The 21,833-nt window shown below is 38.5% G+C and overlaps 1 protein-coding gene across 4 annotated transcripts in view; it reads left to right on the plus strand.

Annotated features, from left to right (window-relative positions):
• LOC135209245 (band 3 anion transport protein-like) overlaps positions 1–21,833 on the plus strand; it is a 396,919-nt gene that overhangs the window by 11,783 nt on the left and 363,303 nt on the right. The window contains exon 2 of one of the 4 annotated variants that reach the window (XM_064241942.1): positions 18,872–18,922. The exons of the other annotated variants lie outside the window; for them this stretch is intronic. The gene's annotated coding sequence lies outside the window, so the exon portion shown is untranslated. The remainder of the gene's footprint in view (positions 1–18,871; positions 18,923–21,833) is intronic. 4 annotated transcript variants of the gene reach the window in all.

The raw sequence follows: 21,833 nt of genomic DNA on the forward strand, positions 1-21,833 counted from the left end.
TAGAACCTAGTCTTTCTTTTCATGCACTATCTGGAAAATACACCACTGGGTTCTTCCCGCTTTCTTCTCACACATAATCAGAAAAATAAACCCTTGAGTTCATGCCCCCGCGATACACCATCTGGGAAATATCTTTCCCCCCCTCTCTATTACCCTCTACACTATATTACCCTCTACACACCATTTGGGGAACATCTTCCCCTCAATCTCTTCCCCTCGGTACCGTTTATGAAAGATATATGATTTACATCTACCTTTCTAGATATACCTTTCTCGCATCCCAGCTGCAAAGTGTCCCTCTTCTTGCAGTTAACCCTTTTCTCCCTTCCACACACCTCCGTTATTCTTCCCTCGGTCCACCGTCGTCATCCCCTCGACTGTTTTTATTATCCCTTCTCCTTTTCATCGCTCTGTCATCGCCTTTCCATCCGGCAGCATGTGGGAAGTAATATGTCCCATTTTTCGCCCGATCGCTGGGCTGCTACCATCTTCCGAAGACCGTATAGTCAGATTTTTCAATAAATAACATCGTAAATTTTTTAAATAAGACAGGTTTCAAAATAAAGTGTAAATTTTTTTTAAATTTTTTTTAAATTTATTTATTTATTTATTTATTTATTTTTTCCTTCTTCTTCTTCTTCTTCTCAGGATTAATCCCTGAGAACCAGCCCGAGAAGAGTCTACTTGAGACTCAGAGGTCTGGAAAAACTATTCCCTATTAATAATAACGTATAGTCAGTCCTTCTTCCTCTGATATCACCCTCCTGGACTGACCTCTGTTTGCCGACTGGGAAATACGCCTTTCCTCTTTCTTCCCCTCGTCCTACCCTCTGCCATTACGCCGTCCCTCTCTTGGCCCCTCACTCCTCCCCTTCCTCCGTGCTCCTCCCTAAGCCTCCCTTCCCCTCACCCCTAATATCCACATCATCTTCCAAGACCCGAATGGTTCTTCGCTGCCGACTCCCCCATGATGGGAGATTTGGCGCCGTCGTGTCACGAACTGGTGTCCCAATTTCTTTTGTTGTCCTGATGGGAGCTGTCGCTGCGTATTGTGAGCGGTGGGTGATTGTCTCTTTTTATTTTCTTTTTTCTCGACGTTAATTTTACCCTCTTGGATATTTTTTTTTTTTTTTAAGTTCTGGAATTTTCGCTCGGAGTTATGCGTGTGGCATCACGGGTCGATTTGGTTGTTGAATCTGGCTTGTTAAGGGTTATAATGGCTCTGCTTGATTGATTTCCTCTATTGGCGTTGTGTTTTTCTCCGTTTTCATAGAACTTATTGTTCTGAATTGTGTAGTAGAATCAGAAGCATTTTATGAGCTGTGACTGATATACCCTTGGTATGTTTGACCTGCCTGTAAGAGTAATCTCTCTCTCTCTCTCTCTCTCTCTCTCTCTCTCTCTCTCTCTCTCTCTCTCTCGTAGGGGCTAGTGCCGTCAGTACACTTCACTCGGTGCAATGTAGGCATTACTTAAGGTTCTTTGCAGCGTCCCTTCAGCCCCTAGCTGCAACTACTTTTATTCCTTTTACTGTACCTCCGTTCATATTCTCTTCCATCTTACTGTCCACCATCACCTAATAATTGATTCACAGTGCAACTGCTGTGAGGTTTTTCTCCTGCAACATCTTTATAAACTTTTTACTGTCAATTTCCGTTTCAGCGCTGAATGGCCTTAGTTGCCCCAGTGTTTGGCATTATGCTAAAAATCGATATAAATCAAATCTCTCTCTCTCTCTCTCTCTCTCTCTCTCTAAGCTCGGTTGTAGTTTCTTGGTTTCTTGAATAAGGCTTTTTAAAATCTTTTGAGTGAATTAAATCTCTCTCTCTCTCTCTCTCTCTCTCTCTCTCTCTCTCTCTCTCTCTCTCTCTCTCTCTAAATTCGGTTTTAGTTCTTGAATAAGGCTTTTTAAAATTATGAGTGAATTAAGCATCTCTCTCTCTCTCTCTCTCTCTGAGACATGCCTGTTCTTTTATGCAAACAAATTCTGATCCGTGGTGAATTTGGAAACCGTATGACATCATCTGGAGACTCCCCTCTCGGTCCTGGATGCGCAGGTGGTATTGTCGGCTTTGATCCGTCATCCCTTTTGGAATGCCTTCGATGCAAATGAAAGAATCTCACCGTCGAAAGTTACCTCCGTGAATGAGAACTGCCTGATTGGTAGTGAGTAAAAATAGCTTTGTTCGCCATAACGTGACGCGTGTGACAACAAGTATTTCGCTCTGTAAGTAGCTGATTAAGTGGTCATCAGGTAACGTGCTGCAACTGCCCCCCCCCCAGAAAAAAAAAATTAGAAGAGGCCCATTAAACTCGGCCACAGTCCGGTGGTGGCGTCGTATGTTGCTGGTACCTATATATAACATTGCCAGCAGTAAGCGCCCCAGTGGCATGGTCGGTACGGTGTTGGCGTACCACCTCGGTGGTCGCGAGTTCGATTCTCGGGCGTTCCACTGAGGGGCGAGAGATGTGTATTTCTGGTGATAGAAGTTCATCACTCCCGACGTGGTTCGGAAGTCACGTAAAGCCGTTGGTCTCCCGTTGCTGAATAACCTTACTGGTTCCATGCAACGTAAAAGCACCATACAACCAAACAAACAACATTGCCAGCGGTACGATTATGGGTAACTTGAACCTTAAATAAAAACAAAACCTACTGAGGCTAGAGGGCTGCAAGTTGGCACTTTTGATGATTGAAAGGTGGATGATCGACATACCAATTTGCAGCCCTCTAACCTCAGTCGTTTTCAAGATCTGAGGGCGGACGGACAGACAAAGCCGGCGCAACAATTTTCTTTTACAGAAAAGTAAAACGGGCTTGTACAAAAAAGGCGTTTGGGGACATGGAATTACCTGGCCTTTTTTCCGTTTGTTGCTGTTGTGTTTAATGAACGATGCTTTATTATTATTATTATTATTATTATTATTATTATTATTATTATTATTATTATTATTATTCCGTAGGGGTTGTGGTAGTGTCGTCAGTGCACTGTAGGCATTAGAGACCCCTACCTGCAACTGCTTTAATTCCTTTTACTGTACCTCCGTTCATATTCTCTTTTTTTTCTTCTTACTGTCCTCAACCCTCTCCTTACAGTTGTTTCATAGTGCAACTGCTTTGAGATTTTCTTCCCGTAACATCTTTCAAACATTTCACTGTCAATTTGCGCGCTGAATAACCTCATAGGTCTCAGCGCTTGGCCTTTGGCCTGAGTTGTAGTATATTCCCTTCCGTTACTATTATTCTCTTACTATACATGAGTCGTCTCTTTAGAAGATCCGCTTCTTTGACCGACTTCTTCTTATTGTTATTATCACGAAACCAGAGCAAATCACCTCCTCGAACTCTCGACTTTGGTCGTTGAAGTGGGGAAATTCTCTCTCTCTCTCTCTCTCTCTCTCTCTCTCTCTCTCTCTCTCTCTCTCTCTCCGCCAAAATCATTAGGACATGAATGAACAGTAAAACCTGCTCTTACAGATAAGTGAGCACGCGATGTCTCCTCGGATGGACTAACAAGTCTTTGAGACATCCTAATCCTTGTAACTCTCTCTCTCTCTCTCTCTCTCTCTCTCTCTCTCTCTCTCTCTCGGCTACACTGCTTTGATGACGTTGGGACCTCTAGGCGGAAGAGCTTCGCTCTCCTGGGGCTAGCTTGCATTTTGCATGATTTATTCACACCTGCTTTTCTGGTTTTCATGTGGACATAAGTCAAGTTATATTTTGAGACCCGAATTCCATTGTTTGAGAGCAGACCCCCCTCATGTATATATGTGCCGTATTAGCATGCTTGTGTGTGTGTGTGTGTGTGTGTGTGTGTGGGCCTGACGGCCTACTGAGTTTATATTATGTCACTATTTTATAATATATAAATATATATATATATATATATATATATATATATATATATATATATATATATTATAATAGTTTGTGCGTGTGCATGTATATTTTACCCGAAGCGTAGCCCAGTCTTCATTTAATAATGGAATTATTATTATTATTATTATTATTATTATTATTATTATTATTATTATTATTGTTTAATTAATATTTAGAATCCTGCCGACTTACTTAAACTCCTTTTATATTGCATGCGCACATTACATATAATGATAATAATAATAATAATAATAATAATAATAATAATAATAATAATATTCAATACGGCGGAGGAACAGCTGACTGGGCAAATGAAGACCTGGAATACATGGGCAGAAAGACAAGAAATCTGCCGAACATCAAGTAGGGCACCACATCCAAGTGCCAGGGCTCATTTTCGAAGACGAGTGGTTGGTAACAGCAGCACGGACCCCGGAGGTTAGCGCCGTCAGTGCACCTCGTGCAGTACACTGTAGGCGTTGCTTCAAGTTCTTTGCAGCGTCCCTTCGGCTCCCAGCTGCAGCCCCCTTCATTTCTATGACTGTACTGTAACATTCATTTTGTCTTCCATCTTGATATCCACCCTCTGCTAACAGCTGTTTCAAGGTGCAACTGCTCTGAGGTTTTACTTCTGTTACGTCTTTCAAGCCTTTTCCACTGTCAATTTCCCTTCCAGCGATGAACGACCTCGTGAGTCCCAGCCTCCAGGCTTTTGGCCTAAATTCTATATTCCATTTCATTCTATAACAGCGAGGCCAACGGCCATCCCACGTTGAAAGCACCGCTTCTCGTTCGATCATAACAGCGTGGAATAAGTAAATGCTAGGAAATGATGGCTAGCCGAAGGAAAGAGATAAAAAAAACTATCAAAATTCCATGGCCAAGTTCCTGAGGCAGTTTCTTGTTGCAGCTGGAGAGCTCAAGAAAGTGAGGGATGGAATTTTGTTGGCCGCACAAGATCGGGCCCTTCGTAGGTACTGCGCCTCGTTGGCTGAGAGTTCGATTCTGGGGCATTCCACTGAGGGGTTAGAGATGTGTATTTCTGGTGATTGAAGTTCAGTCTCTTGACCTCGTGGTTCGGAAGTCACGTAAAGCCGTTGGTCCCGTTGCTGAATAACCACTGGTTCCATGCAACGTAAAAACACCATATGCGAACAGAATATGGGAGGTCATCCACCACAATAGCAATGGGCATCTATTAGCTCTAAATGCATTCAAGAGGAGGTATATATATGTCACAGTGGCCTAGTAGAGCTTTGCGCTGGAATAACTAATCCACAGCAGCAGTCCCCTTCTTCCCCAGAAAAAAAAAAAAATCCTTCCAGGGCCTCTATCCAAATTCAAAATCTTGTTGCCAGTCAAAAGACCCAACGTCGGTGGAATCTACTCGAAACTGAATGCATTACTTTCTGTGTGACTTCTAACCAACTGGGATTGATTGATTGATTGATTGGTTGACTGATTGATTGTGAGTTATTTTAAGGGTCACTGACGCCGAATACTAAATGTGATCTTTTCACTGTTATAATATATTAAAGATAATTAAAAAAAAAAATTTTTTTTTTGCTTAAAAAAAACTATGTACATTTGATTAAAAAATGAAAAAAAAGAAAAAACTTTAAAAAATAAATATGTAATTAGATAAATAAATTTCAAGTAAAAAGTATTGTTAATTAATTTGATCACATAACAGTATAACCAACTGGTAAACAATAATAATTTAGTCGTCGGTGTATTTCAAAGATGCTTAGAAATTCTGTGAAGCTAAACTTGATATGCGGGGCGGGGTAGAGGGGTTGGGGTTGGGGGGGGGGGGGTGGCGGTTACGTAAATTGAAGAAAAACAAATTGAGTTTAATTATGAGAATTTATTAAATTGTGTATTTTGTAAACAGTAACAACGAGACTTCTTTTCTGACCAATGTTAAACGTCACGACTTTGGAACAGGAAATCCTACACAGATAATAATGGATAAGATATTATTATTATTGAAGAAGAAACCCACAAAATTACTGAGTATAACTAGTTTATTTGTAGGTATTTACATGTTATTTTACAAGTAAACAAGTTATACTCAGTAATTTTGTGGGTTTCTTTTTCAGTCTTCAGAAGAAAACTGAAAGAAGTTTTTGTTTGATTATATTATTATTATTATTTAGTTATTTATTATTATTATTATTATTATTATTATTATTATTATTAGTAGTAGTAGTAGAGTAGTAGTAGTAGTAGTAGTAGTAGTAGTAAATCTCTCATGGAACGAAGAGTAGACCAGTAGAAGTAAATGAAACAAATTAAGATAAAGTAAATTTTTTTTTTTTATGAAACTGAATATTTATGAACTATAAAGAGAAGATTCCTGGTACCAGCAATTTAAAATCCTGTGAATCAACGGGTTTATATAGTGCGCCTCAGTGGCGTGATCGGCATGGTCTTGGCCTGCCACCTCGGTGGCCGCGAGTTCGATTCTTGGGCATTCCACTGAGGGGTGAGAGATGTGTATTTCTGGTGATAGAAGTTCACCCTCGACGTGGTTCGGAAGTCACGTCAAGCCGTTGGTCCCGTTGCTGAATAACCACCGGTTCCATGCAACGTAAAAACACCATACAAACAAACAAACAAACACAAACGGTTAAATAGAATGGTTGATTTTTTTCCCTGTCAGTAATGAGGTTCCTACTCACAAAAGATAATGATAATCTCATTATCTTGTCATTTTTCCTCCGTCCTCAGAGAAATAGTAACCAAATTCCGATTCATAATCTCGTCAGCAGACAGATATATGTCTCCGTTGGGGGTTAGTGCGCCTGACGCGGTGGTGCACTGTAGGCGCTACTGAAGGTTCTTTGCAGCGTCCCTTCGGTCCCTAGCTGCAGCCCCTTTCATTTCTTTTACCTTGACTCCATTTACCTTCCACTCTCCCCTAACACTTGATTTTCCTCCTGTTACACCTTTCCAACCTTTTTACTGTAAAGTCCAGTTTCATCGCTGAGTGACCTCGTAGGTCTCAGCGTTAAATTCTGTTTTTTCGGTTAGCAGGAATTCGCTTCTTTTGTATTCTTTGCGTAATTTTGACCGTTGGGAGTGGACATGCGCAGAAGACAACTGTCAAAACTGTGGAGACTCAAAACGGGATATTGTTAAGATGAAGGTAAGCAGACCCTTCAATTAACCATGCAAATTGGGGGAAGAATAGGCCCGAGGTCGTACTACCCAATGAGCCCTGCCCGTGGTCAGCACCGCCTAGGAGATTACGTTATTCTCTCTCTCTCTCTCTCTCTCTCTCTCTCTCTCTCTCTCTCTCTCTCTCTGAGTTATTACAACACTTTTGTATTAGAATTGTTTTGGTTGTTACGAGAATTTGCAGTTTGATGAACCCTTGTTCTCTCTCTCTCTCTCTCTCTCTCTCTCTCTGTATCTATCAGGTTAAGCTTTAATGTATTAACATAAAATGCAGCTTCTGGCAACTGGGACCTCTCTCTTCTTCTAACTTCTGCCTAAGTTTTTCTCCTCCTCCTCCTCCTCCTCTACCTTGACCGTGAGGAGACCAGTGAAGGGCAAAGTACGGTTCTTTATTGTATTGTCTCGGGGCACCTGCAGGTTCAGTCATTAGAAGACCATAAGGTCCTCTTTGCCTCGTCACGATGGCGTGAATCAATATCTCTTGCTCTGCTGAGAGAGAGAGAGAGAGAGAGACGAGAGAGAGAGAGAGGAGAGAGACGAGGAGAGAGGAGAGAGAGGGAGAGAGAGAGAGAGGCGCATATTTTTTTAAGGTGCTTCAAATGATATACACTGGTAAGCACTTTCATCAACCGACACATTTCTAATTTTTGTCGTTAATTTTCAGATAGGGGGATGTGAGCTTCAAGTGCATGCATATATAATATATATATATATATATATATAATAATATATATATATATATATATATAATGTATGTATTATGTATATACATATGTATGAATGTGTGAGGTGTGTGTTCCAGCAATCCTGTTAGCTTGTTGCGTTAATGGAGATACCTGTGTTGACACGAATATTCGTAAATCAATATGAATATTGTTTTGTTTTCCGGCTACAACGAAAATTTAAATATTCCTAATCTTTGGTTTCTAGATCCTGTATCGTTGACTGCTTTTTTTTTTATGTCCAATGATGAAGAATTGAAAATAATGGAGACTGTTCTTAATTGGTGCCCCTTTGTTTAGCGGATTTTTTTTTCTCTTTTGTATCCAGCGTTAAATATTGGCATTGGTAACCGGGACTTACATTATTGAAGATCAATGGAATGTCCTCTCTCTCTCTCTCTCTCTCTCTCTCTCTCTCTCTCTCTCTCTCTCTCTCTCTCTCTCTGTTCCTAATCCAATCAAAAACGATGGATTATTTGCGCTCAAGGCCAGGCATATCGCGGATGAAGGTGTTGGAAGATTACTGACTGTTGTTATTGTTAGATTTGAAAATCTATCGTGCGACTTTAATATTGCTATTAGATTTGAAGATCTGGTTGAGGAAAGTTTTTTTTTATTGCAAAAAGAATATAAAAAGTAAAATCAACAACATGATGATACCATAAAAAAATATTGAACACAGAACAGTAGGTATATTCAAGATACAACAAGTGGTGGTTTGTGTTAGAGACTTGGTATATATATATATATTATATATATATATATATATATATATAATATTATATATATAATCTATATATATATATGTATGTATATGAATAATGACCACATCACCGTGATTTATATAAATTATTCGAGCTACAAATGTCCTTTAATATTTAATTCTCTCAGCCTCGGAATTAATATATTTTCATATATGTAAACCGAAGGGTATTTTTTTTAGTTGATAATAATTTCATCAACTGAAAAATTCCCCATCGGTTTACATGTATGAAAATATGTTAATTCCGAGGCAGAGCGGATTAGATATTAAAGGATATTTTGTAGCTCGAATAATTTATATGAATCACGGTGATGTGATAATTATATTCTATATATATATATATATATATATATATATATATATATATATATATATATATATATATAAAGGTGTGTGTGTGTGTGTGAGACTTGGTATGTAATATATATATATATATATATATATATATATATATATATATATATATATATATATATATATTTATTTATTTATATTACATACCAAGTCTCACACACAAACCAACACCTGTTGCATCTTTGTAGCTCGAATAAAATGTTTATCCTTATATATATTGTGTGAGAGTATATATATTTATATATGGATTTTGCTCTAGTTTTTCTGTCTGTTGGAATTTAACAGTATTGGAAACTTCGTTCACTAGTCACTTATTTTTTTTACTAACTTACGTTGTTGGTATGTGTGTATATAATTCCTTATCTTTATATTTATGATGCTAATTTCATTCATGGTTAATCTCTGTGTTTTCTCTTTCATGAAATATAATGATTCTAGTTTGTGAGTTTGCCTTGCAAGTCATTGGGATTTTTGGACGCTTCCATATGAATGGTCGTTTAGTTGTTATTATTGTCAAGTATTTGGTTGTTGGCCATACTACAGCAATAGTTATAAAAATTAATGTATCAAACCCATGGGCCCGTAGTAGGGTAGTAAGTAGCCCAGTACGGACAGAATTAAAGAATTAACTGATTAAAAAAATATTAAATAAAACCGGGTAAATTAAGAAACGAGATATGTGATCCTGTTTAACGATAGCGTTCCAATTATGATTTCTGGCCACAGTTTTCCTCCCCGGCGAATCTCGCTAAATGATAATGCACATTTTGCATCTACTTTTTTTTAAATAATACTTTTTCCAGTTTCCTAAACCTCTTCTGATCTTCAAGGTTGAAGTCGGAAGAGAAAGGCAAATATTGCAGACACGCTGCTCCATGTAGTAATTACTCTTTATGCCAACAGATGTTTCAGCCATTAACTCCCGGCCGTCTTTAAGCTATATTGCAAGGGAACTACTCTCCAGTATATAGGTGAATATAGCCAGAAAAATCAACGATTAAAAGTTAGAATCTAAAATAAATACATTTAACATGTAAACAAAAAGTAATGATTAATAAGCAAGTATCAGACAGGTTTGGGTTTTCTTTGAAGCTTGACTATACTCGTTTTTTTTTTTATCTGTCCACCCACCTGTGTTGTTTGAGTATGGTAACACTGCGTCCCGGGCTTTAGATGGTTACATTCAGCTTACATTCAACAATTATAATAATATCCTATTTCGAATATTAACGGTGTAATTCGCATACAGTAAATTATTAAAACACTCTTCAGTTGCAAATGTACACTCAGATATCCTTTTTATTTACCTACAACTTACACAGCGTAAGTATCTAAAGCCCGGAACGCAGTGTTACCATGCGCAAACACCACAGGCGGGTGGACAGATGGAAAAAAACAGAGTGTAGACTGGCAGTTTTGGCTCCAGTGAGAGTTCTGAGACCCTGCTATAAAACGACGTCCTGCAGGAGGGGAAGAACACAGTCTGAGGACACCATTAGCCTTCGACATAGCCTGCTGTGGTGTGGTGAGGTGCTCGCTTCTTCAGCTATCAACTGTAGTAGATTCACATCAACCGTACATCTCGTGTCTAGGCCAGTCCCTTACGACGCTCCTGACTGGTTGTTGATAAGCCAATCACAGGGCTGGAAAGTTTCCAGCCCTGTGTTTGGCTTATCAGCAGCCAATCGGGAGCGTCGAAAGGGACTGACCTAGACATCAGGTGCACGGTTGATGTGAATCCACTATAGCCAACCATAGTTATCCTTTTGGCGAACACTTGGCATCTCTTACAAGCTCGACCAATGGTTGCTTTTGTCAGGCACGATTACATCCATAAAATGATGCACCCGATGGCCTAGTGGGTTAGTGTCGTCAGTGCACCTCACTGTAGTCGTTACTTAGGGTTCTTTGCAGCGTCCCTTCGGCCCCTAGCTGCAATATCTTTCATTCCTTTTACTGTACCTCAGTTCATATTCTCTGTCTTCCATCTTGCTTTCCACCCGCTCCTAACAATTGATTCATAGTGCAACTGCTCTGAGGTTTTCCCCATCTTACACCTTTCAGACCTTTTATTGCCAATTTCCGTTTCCGCGCCGAATGACCTCATAGTCCGCAGCAAGGGGCTTCTCCTCGTCACAGGGGCAGCTTTTACTAAGCTGGGGTGGCTGTGAGGGCTAAAAGATGTGCTTTCTCATAGGGTGCCTTCCTGTCGGTATACTGTGCTATAGTTGACTTTGTGGTAGTTCATTATAGTTTTTCTGTTATTTTTTTTTTTGGGGGGGGTGGGGGGACCTCTTTGTAAAATTCTTCCATTTTATTCATCATTTCCTCTTGGAATTTGGAAAGACTCGTTAACTCTTGTGCACATTTACATATGAAATGTTTAGGTTTTCTGTCAAAGAAAACTATTGAGATGGCTACTTGTCTGTCCGTCCGCTCTTTTTCTGTCCTCCCTCGGATCTTGAAAACTATTGAGGCTAGAGGGCTGCAAATTAGGTATGTTGACCATCCACCCTCCAATCATCAAACATTCCAAATTACAGCCCTCTATAGCTTCACTCGTTTTTATTTTATCTAAGGTTAAAATTAGCGTCTGGCAACGCTATAGGACAGGCTGTGGCTGAAAGTTTCATGGGCCGCGGCTCATACAGCATTATACGCTGTACAGAAAATCGATTGCGCCGAAGTTTTTTACTTTTTCCCTCTTGCAAACACTTTCAGTTTACATATAAAATTGCTGCAATTTCCAATGTCAAACCCTCAATCATCATAGTATCCCCTGCGGTGCACTGTAGGCATTCCTTAATGTTCTTTGCAGCGTTCCTTCGGCCACTAGCCGCAAACTCTTCCGTTCCTTTTACTGTACTGCCTTTCATATTCCCTTTCTTCCCTCTTACTTGACATCCTCTCCGAACAATTGATTCATAGCGCAACTGCGAGGTTTTCCTCCTGTTACACCTATCACCTCTTGTACTGTCTAAGTTTCCGTTTCAGCGCTGAATGGTCTCATGGTTCCCAGTGCTTAGCCTTTGGCCTAAATTCCTTATATATTCAATTCAACCATCATAGTATAGTCTGCAAATATCAACATTCCGTACTCATTTCCTAACATATTTTCTTATTCCAAAACTTGCTGCCTACAACCATTGTCCTTCCTCCAGGAGGCTGACAATCAACCCCGGTCTAAAGACCAGCTTCTACACCAAACCAGTCTCTCTCCAGTTTACATATTTTAACACATGCTTCAATTCCATTTTGAAAACTCGCTAAATTTCCTGGTGTTATATATATATATATATATATAAAACCACTTTTCTCCGAATTGTTTTCCTCTTTAGTAGGGATGGCTCCGGAAACTTAGTTTTCCACTAAATAGGTTTCCAATAGACGAAATCAATATAACCACAGGATACTGTTGGAAAATGTAATACAGGCAGTCCCCGGGTTACGACGGTGGTTCTGTTCTTGAGATGCGTCGTAAGCCGAAAATCGTCGTAAGCCGGAACATCGTCAAAAATCCTAAGAAAACCTTACTTTTAATGCTTTGGGTGCATTGAAAACTATGTAAACTGCATTCTTAGGGCATTTTTCATCAAAAAAAACCTTCAAATATTGATTATTTTGCATTTTTGGTGTCATATTTCATCTGCCAGATGAGCGTTGTAGGCGTCGTAACCCTGGAAATAATGTCTGATGAATATAATTGAAAAGCGTTGTAACCTTGGAACGTCATAAGCTGAGACCGTCGTAACCCGGGGACTGCCTAGATGGTTCATGCCAAGATTAGCGAACCCAATATTTTTCAAGTTTATTAACGAACAATAAACGGAGAAAGTTTTTTAGATGAATTATAATAATTACTCTATCACCGGGTAGGAGAGGGATAAGCTCAGTATGGCCGAAATGCTAATGCTTAGGCTTACTTCTTTTGAAACATGTCAAGATTAGCGAAACCACTAATTTTCAAGACAATAGTATACCACTTTAATGTATATATTTATATATATATACATATTTAGTATATGCATACATATACTATATATATATATATATATATATATATATATAATATCTATATAATATATAAATCAAAGTGGTATTATATTGTCTTGAAAAATAGTGGCTTCGCTATTCTGGACATTAGCATTAGCATTTCGGTCATACTGCGCTATCCCTCTCCTACCCGGTGATGGAGTAATTATTATAATTCATCTAAAAACTTTCTCCGTTTATTGTTCGTTAGTAAACTTTTCTGCATACATTTGAAAACCTGTTACTGCTTTGTGTCCATCGCCAGTTCCGTCATTCTTAATTCCTTGGAGACAGAAAGGAGAAGTACAAATGTAGAACTTATCTCATTTTTATCTATTTATTAATTATTTTTTACTTTATTTGATGAATGTGATCCTTCTTTATGTATTGCCCTTTGCGTCCTCTTACTTCTTCCTAATGTACACCTTAATATTCTTTGGGCTTGTTCCATACGAGTGGGTTTCATCTACTGAATAATTAATAATAATAATAATAATAATAATAATAATAATAATAATAATAATAATAATAATAATAATAATAGTAGTAGTAGCCATGATTCCCATGACAAAAGTACTACAAAAGATGGATGCCGGGTACCAACTCAAGAAAAGAGGCAACAGAATCAACCATCTGATGTTCATGGACGACATCAAGCTGTATGGTAAGAGGATCAACGAAATAGATACCCTAATCCAGACTGTAAGGATTGTATCTGGGGACATCAGGATGGAGTTTGGAATAGAAAAATGCGCCTTAGTCAACATACAAAAAGGCAAAGTAACGAGAACTGAAGGGATAAAGCTACCAGATGGGAGCAACATCAAACACATAGATGAGACAGGATACAAATACCTGGGAATAATGGAAGGAGGGGATATAAAACACCAAGAGATGAAGGACACGATCAGGAAAGAATATATGCAGAGACTCAAGGCGATACTCAAGTCAAAACTCAATGGAGGAAATATGATAAAAGCCATAAACACATGGGCAGTGCCAGTAATCAGATACAGCGCAGGAATAGTGGAATGGACGAAAGCAGAACTCCGCAGCATAGATCAGAAAACCAGGAAACATATGACAATACACAAAGCACTACACCCAAGAGCAAATACGGACAGACTATACATAACACGAAAGGAAGGAGGGAGAGGACTACTAAGTATAGAGGACTGCGTCAACATCGAGAACAGAGCACTGGGGCAATATCTGAAAACCAGTGAAGACGAGTGGCTAAAGAGTGCATGGGAAGAAGGACTAATAAAAGTAGACGAAGACCCAGAAATATACAGAGACAGGAGAATGACAGACAGAACAGAGGACTGGCACAACAAACCAATGCACGGACAATACATGAGACAGACTAAAGAACTAGCCAGCGATGACACATGGCAATGGCTACAGAGGGGAGAGCTAAAGAAGGAAACTGAAGGAATGATAACAGCGGCACAAGATCAGGCCCTGAGAACCAGATATGTTCAAAGAACGGTAGACGGAAATAACATCTCTCCCATATGTAGGAAGTGCAATACGAAAAATGAAACCATAAACCGCATAGCAAGCGAATGCCCGGCACTTGCACAGAACCAGTACAAAAAGAGGCATGATTCGGTGGCAAAAGCCCTCCACTGGAGCCTGTGCAAGAAACATCAGCTACCTTGCAGTAATAAGTGGTACGAGCACCAACCTGAGGGAGTGATAGAAAACGATCAGGCAAAGATCCTCTGGGACTATGGTATCAGGACGGATAGGGTGATACGTGCAAACAGACCAGACGTGACGTTGATTGACAAAGTCAAGAAGAAAGTATCACTCATTGATGTCGCAATACCATGGGACGCCAGAGTTGAAGAGAAAGAGAGGGAAAAAATGGATAAGTATCAAGATCTGAAAATAGAAATAAGAAGGATATGGGATATGCCAGTGGAAATCGTACCCATAATCATAGGAGCACTAGGCACGATCCCAAGATCCCTGAAAAGGAATCTAGAAAAACTAGAGGCTGAAGTAGCTCCAGGACTCATGAAGAAGAGTGTGATCCTAGAAACGGTACACATAGTAAGAAAAGTGATGAACTCCTAAGGAGGCAGGATGCAACCCGGAACCCCACACTAAAAATACCACCCAGTCGAATTGGAGGACTGTGATAGAGCAAAAAAAAAAAAAAAAAAAAATAATATAATAATATGACATTCTGAAAACAAAAGAAAGGCGTGTATTTGGTGGCCATACAGAAACGGAGGAATCTACAATAAAGTCTTTTATATTAAAACGAAAAGGGAAGAAATCTTGTTTACACTATGCAAAATGAATAAACTTGAGGGTAGTTTTTTTTTTTTTTTTTGCAATCTATTAAGAACAGATTATAAATTTCATTCCGAATAAACTGTTGGTCAGGGACAAGGCACGAGGGAGTAGGTTTCGTTTTCAAATAATGAAAACTTGGAGTTACAAGGATTAGGATGTCTCAAAGACTTGTTAGTCCATCGTAAGAGGAGACCTCGTGTGCTCACTTGTCTCTAGGAGCTGGTTTTACTGTTCATTCACAGTGTCCTTCTAATGATTTTGTCTAGCTTTCTTTCGATGAATGTATGATGATGAACAAGTAGTGACAGATATGCTGACTACTTAACCCACATGAGAGAGAGAGAGAGAGAGAGCATATGGCTCAGTCAGCTGTTTTTGACTAGATGTCATCTATATGTCAGCATATAAGAAGAACTGGTTTTTGGTGACTGACACCTTGGGAACCAGTCTTTCTCTCTCTCTCTCTCTCTCTCTCTCTCTCTCTCTCTCCTCGCCACCCCTCCCTCAAACCCCTGCCCTCCAGCCGCTGCCCCCCCCCCCACCCCCACTCTTCCAGTCCTTTAGTAAAATGATTAGCTACCGTCAATTTCCGCCAATCCTGAATTAATTAGTCTCACCAGGGTGTGTCACCATTCATCATGCATCTCATTACGAGAAGTGCTGGACGGGAATGAGTGGCCCGTTTCTTTATTTTGGTTATTCATTGTGGTCATTTTGGTTATTATTATTCATTGTGGGTTTCAACTGTGCTAGAGTGAGCATTCTTTAACCAGCTTTATTTTCTGTACACTTCTTTCCTGAGCTTAAACACACACACACACACACACACACACACACACACACACACACACACACACACACACACACACACACACATATATATATATATATATATATATATATATATATATATATACACACACACACTTATCATTTTTACGTGGCTAGGAACAGATTCGTTACCTAGAAACAGCCCTTACAGCTTATTGTGGGATCCGAACCCTATTATATCGAGAAATGAATTTCTAATCCCCAGAAACAAATTTCCTCTGATTCCACGTTGGCAGAGCGGGTAATCGAACTCGGGACTACCGAATCGGTAGGGGAGAACGTAAACCACTCGTCTAATGAGGAACCTATATATATATATATATATATATATATATATATATATATAATACACACTTTATATGTATATATCTATATAATATTGTAAGCAAATTATTTGTGGTAAGGTTATTAGCAATTTGCCCTGGTTGCAACCCCCCACTATCCGTTGCATATTTCACTTTATAAGTCAGATGAAGCAGAGCGAGTTTAATAAAAAAGGAAAGAGTGAAAAAAAACCGCCCATGTCAATAAAAACTAATACCGCCCATGTAAAAAAAAACCGCCCATGTAAAAAAACGACCTTGTCAAAAAAAATACCCTTGTAAGAAAATGGTCATGTAAAAAATAAAACGCCCATGTCCAAAAAAAAACCCTTGTAAAAAAAACGCCCATATAAAAAAACGCCCTTGTCAAATAAAACGCCCATGTAAAATAAACGCCCTTGTCAAAAAAAAAAAAAAAAAACGCCCTTGTCAAAAAAACGCCCATGTCAAAAAAAACGCTTGTAAAAAAACGCTCGTCAAGAAAAACGCCCATGTCAAAAAAACGCCTTTGTCAAAAAAAACGCCCATGTTAAAAAAAAACGGCCTTGTCAAAAAAAAAACCCAGTCAAAAAACGTTTTGTCAAAAAAAACGATTGTCAAAAAAAAACGCCATGTTAAAAAAACGGCCTTGTCAAAAAAAACGCCCATGTCAAAAAAACGCCCATGTCAAAAAAACAACGCCTGTTAAAAAAACGGCCTTGTCAACCAAAAAAAACGCCCATGTTTCCCCCCAAACGCCTTTGTGTTCTCAAAAAAAACGCCCATGTCAAAAAAAACGGCCTTGTCAAAAAAAACGCCCATGTCAAAAAAACGGCCTTGTCAAAAAAACGCCCATGTCAAAAAAAACGCCCATGACAAAAAACGCCCATGTAAAAAAAAAACGCCATTGTCAAAATAATGGCCATGTAAAAAAAAAAAGAACCTGGCCACGGCCACAAAAAACCCTTCCCCATGCAAAAAAAAGCCTATCACTCACCCTTCCCCAAACAGGATTTTTGGCGTGTACCTACTATGGTCGTTTAGGAATAATTTCCACACAGATTCTAAAATATGTATCATTAATGAATAAAAAGCAGCATAGTTAACGCAAAAGCAGATGAAGGAATGCTCTCAATATTCCTAGTCGCAATAAGCATTCATAAATAACGTTAAAACTCGATTTCCAGTAATGTGTGTGTTAAGAATTTCTGAGCACAGGCAGGTACGTGAGCGCCTCGGTGGCTCGGTGATCGGTATGGCCTCTTGGCCTGCCACCTCGGTGGTCGCGAGTTCGATTCTCGGGCGTTCCATTGAGGGATTAAGAGATGTGTATTTCTGGTGATAGAAGTTCATCACTCTAGACGTGGTTCGGAAGTCACGTCAAGCCGTTGGTCCCGTTGCTGAATAACCGCTGGTTCCATGTAACGTAAAAGAAAAAAAAAAAAAATAAAAAACATGCATACATACACAGGCAGGTATGTATTCATGAACGTGTCCCAATGCAATCGAACGTGAGAGAGCATATTTTCCCAAATTTCACAGTTGTTGACCGCGCGCGCCAATGCATCTCCGGCGTGACTTACATTCGGCATTGCTCAAGAGTTCAAATAAACATTTCTTATTCGATGCTCAATCGGAACTTGGCCGCTGCAGATCGTAATCATATGTAATTATTTATCATTTCAAAGCTTATGCCGATGAGTTGAGACCTCCATGTTCGTTCTTTCAACTCAAAAGCAATCATAGGCGCTTTTTTTTTTTTTTTTTTTTTTTTTTTTTTTTTTTTTTTTACATAAGCTTTTCTCTTTACTGTACCTCAGTTTACATTCTCTTTCCAGCACCTTACTTTTTCTCCTGTTTCACCTTTCAGACCTTTAATGCTGTCAGTTTTTCTTTAAGCGATGGATGACCTCTTAGGTTCCTGTGCTTGGCCATTGGCCTAAAGTCTTATGTTCTGTTCTTTATGCTATTATTATTATTATTATTATTATTATTATTATTATTATTATTATTATTATTATTATTATTATTATTGTTTTTTATTATTATTATTATTATTATTATTATTATTATTATTATTATTATTATTATTATTATTATTTACGGGCGGCGTCTGTCTTGGGACTGATGTATGATTCATGCCTGGTATTATAAATAATATCATGCATGAGTCATACAATATCAGATTATTATTATTATTATTATTATTATTATTATTATTATTATTATTATTTTGTAATTTTAGTTACATAAGTAAAAATCAGTGAAAACTACAATTGTGTGATTTAAAAAAAAATTGTGATTCACAAACATCTGTTATTTAAAAAAAACAAAATTCGATTTATAAGCATCTGTGATTATAAAAGAAAGAGAAAAAAATCTGTTCATCAGAATACAATTCTTTACGTAGCCTATGTCATGCAATGGTTCCTGACGCCTCACTTTTATGGATCATTACTAAAAATCCTGACTTCGTGTTAACTTCTCTTCGCAGGTAAATGCACTTCTGAGAATTCTCCCGCACGTTTCATCTGGCGGGAGTCAGGTAAGATACACCTCCATATCTGGGGCATAACTTGTTTATCGGGAGACCCCATATTGTTTATGACATCGGGCCGCCGCTTTTGTTACGAAATGTCACATGTCCGCCTATACTGACCGATGGTCTATATAGGATTCTCTCTCTCTCTCTCTCTCTCTCTCTCTCTCTCTCTCTCTCTCTCTCTCTCTCTATATATATATATATATATATATATATATATATATATATATATATATATACACATATATATATAATATTATATATATATATATATATATATATATATATATATATATATATATATATCTTGCAATCAATAATTATGAAATGCAGTTTCGTAACATTTCGTATTTCATTAGAAGCTATTTTTTTTTTCCAAGTGAACTGAACAATAATTAATGGGCTATTTGGAACGGCTCTGTTATTACAATTAAAATAAAAACATGTTATCAATCAGTTTTCAGAAACTCGGGGACACCTTTGATGCTTCTCAGAACATCCACACTACCGAACTTGCAAATAAAGAACGCATGGCTCGTAATAATAAGCTAGTGTAGTGGTTAGTGCCGTGGCATGCCACTCGGATGTCGTGTGTTCGCGCCTCCCGCAGGCCGACGAAACATCACTGGCTCTGTATCATGATCAGTTACTGCTGCAGTGTGGGGTCTGCGGGTATAGAGGTTGAAACCAACATATTTTGGAAGTTTGGATTTCAAGTCAGTGCCCCCCCCCACCCCCCCCCCCCCCTCGTGGCTTGTTCCATGTGCATAGGTTTCATCCGCTGAAATAATAATATAATAATAATGATGATAATAATCACGTGACACCCACGAAAATCAGTAAGGTTACCTCTGACCTTTCATATCCGGAGCTGTATTAATACTCAAAGGCCTTTTTTAGCGCCTTAGTGGCGTGGTTGGTATGGTGTAGGCGTCCCACCTAGGTGGTCGCGGGTACGATTCTCGGCCATTCCATTGAGGAGCGAGAGATGTGTATTTCTGGTGATAGTAGTTCACTCTCGACGTGGTTCGGAAGTCACGTAAAGCCGTTGGTCCCGTTGCTGAATAACCACTGGTTCCATGCAACGTAAAAGCACCATACAAACAAACAAACATAGGCCTTTTCTCAATTTTACAAATAACTAAGGCCTTTGCTCAATTTTACAGATCTCAGTTTTACAAATAACGAAGGGGCCTTTTTGTCAGTATTACAGATAACGCATGCTTTTCGCAATTTTACGAATCTCATTTTTGCAAATAACGAATTTCTTTTCCCAGTTTATACAAATAACACGTGTAATATATATATATATATATATTATATATATATATATATATATATATATATATATTTATATATATATATATATATATATATATATATATATATATATATATATATATATATAAATAATCTAAATCTAATAAAATGAGCCAATAAAAACGCCAAAATATAGAAAGAAAGTACACTGTATTTCAGAGACTCCTGAAGAGAGAGACAGCAGTCTCTGAAATACATTACTTTCTTTCTATATTTTGGCGTTTTTATGGGCTCCTTTTATTAGGTGGAATTCTGTTGTAACAGAACATTTTACCAGTGGTATATATATATATATATATATATATATATATATATATATATGTGTGTGTGTGTGTGTGTGTGTGTATGTATGTATGTATAACTGAATCACGAAAGTTAGGAACGTGATAAATCCATAAATAAAGATATATGCTTAGTAAAGGACGTTTGGACGTCGAAAGGTCTCGTGGATACTCCGTCGTTTATTTTCCTTCGTGTCATATATCTATATATATATATATATATATATATATATATATATATATATATATATATATATATATATATAGTTTCTTATTTGCTTTAATATTCGTTCCCCTCTTGAACCCATTCGAGCCGCTTTGAATAACCCTGGTCATGTCTCCTGTTGCCAGGCGGGACTTGCAGCCTGCAGATAACTGGGCCCTGTCCTGGTGCCCTTCAGGGGGTACGGATAGAATTATTAAAGGTCGAGGTGTCTTCCTCAAGGATTCGACCATGGCGCGATTGAGCGGCGGCGGCGCGCTCGGCTGGTTACGGAGATGGGAGTTCCTCAGGGAGGCTTTTTGGTCCTTTTATTTTATTTATTTATTTATTTATTTATTTATTTATTTATTTATTTATTTATTTATTTATTTATTTTTCCTGTGGAATTTCTGAAACGTACATTTCGGTTGAAGAAAAAAAAAAAAAAACAGAAAAAAGAGTGGATTTTATTTTAGGAGTTCTCCTTGAGGATTTAAGCAAACGCGTTACTTTGCCTCAGGTTGAAAGTTATATCCTTCGCAGGGTGAGATGAAAGTTTGGGAGCGTAGGAGAAGAAAGTCAAGCCTTCGTTAAGGATCTAAAAAAATGTTTTTTTCTTTTTTTTCTTTTATATCTTTTTCTTCGGGGACGAAAGGCAAACCAGCCAGTATTCCAGAAGGAAAGTTAAAGGGGAAAGAGTCACCTGGGTTTGAGAATTTCATATCGCAGGAAGCGCCTGAGTGGCGTGGCCGGTATGGTGTTGGCGCACCACCTCGGTGGCTGCGAGTTCGATTCTCGGGTATTCCATTGAGGAGTGAGAGATGTGTATTTCTGGTGATAGAAGTTCACTCTCGACGTGGTTCGGAAGTTACGTAAAGCCGTCGGTCCCGTTGCTGAATAACCACTGATTCCATGCAACGTAAAACCACCATACAAACAAACAAAAACAAACAAACATATCGCAGGATACATTAGTTTACCCAGTTCTAAGGTTGGGTTGACCTCTGGTGTTCGGAAGGGATTTTGCTGTGAATACAGGCCCCGCCCCCTCCAAGAAAAAGCCATAGAAAGGATTAGCTTGTCCCTCTAACTGAAATGGTTGATGACAATC

Source organism: Macrobrachium nipponense, chromosome 37, assembly GCF_015104395.2.
Source record: "Macrobrachium nipponense isolate FS-2020 chromosome 37, ASM1510439v2, whole genome shotgun sequence".
Lineage (NCBI taxonomy): Eukaryota > Metazoa > Arthropoda > Malacostraca > Decapoda > Palaemonidae > Macrobrachium > Macrobrachium nipponense.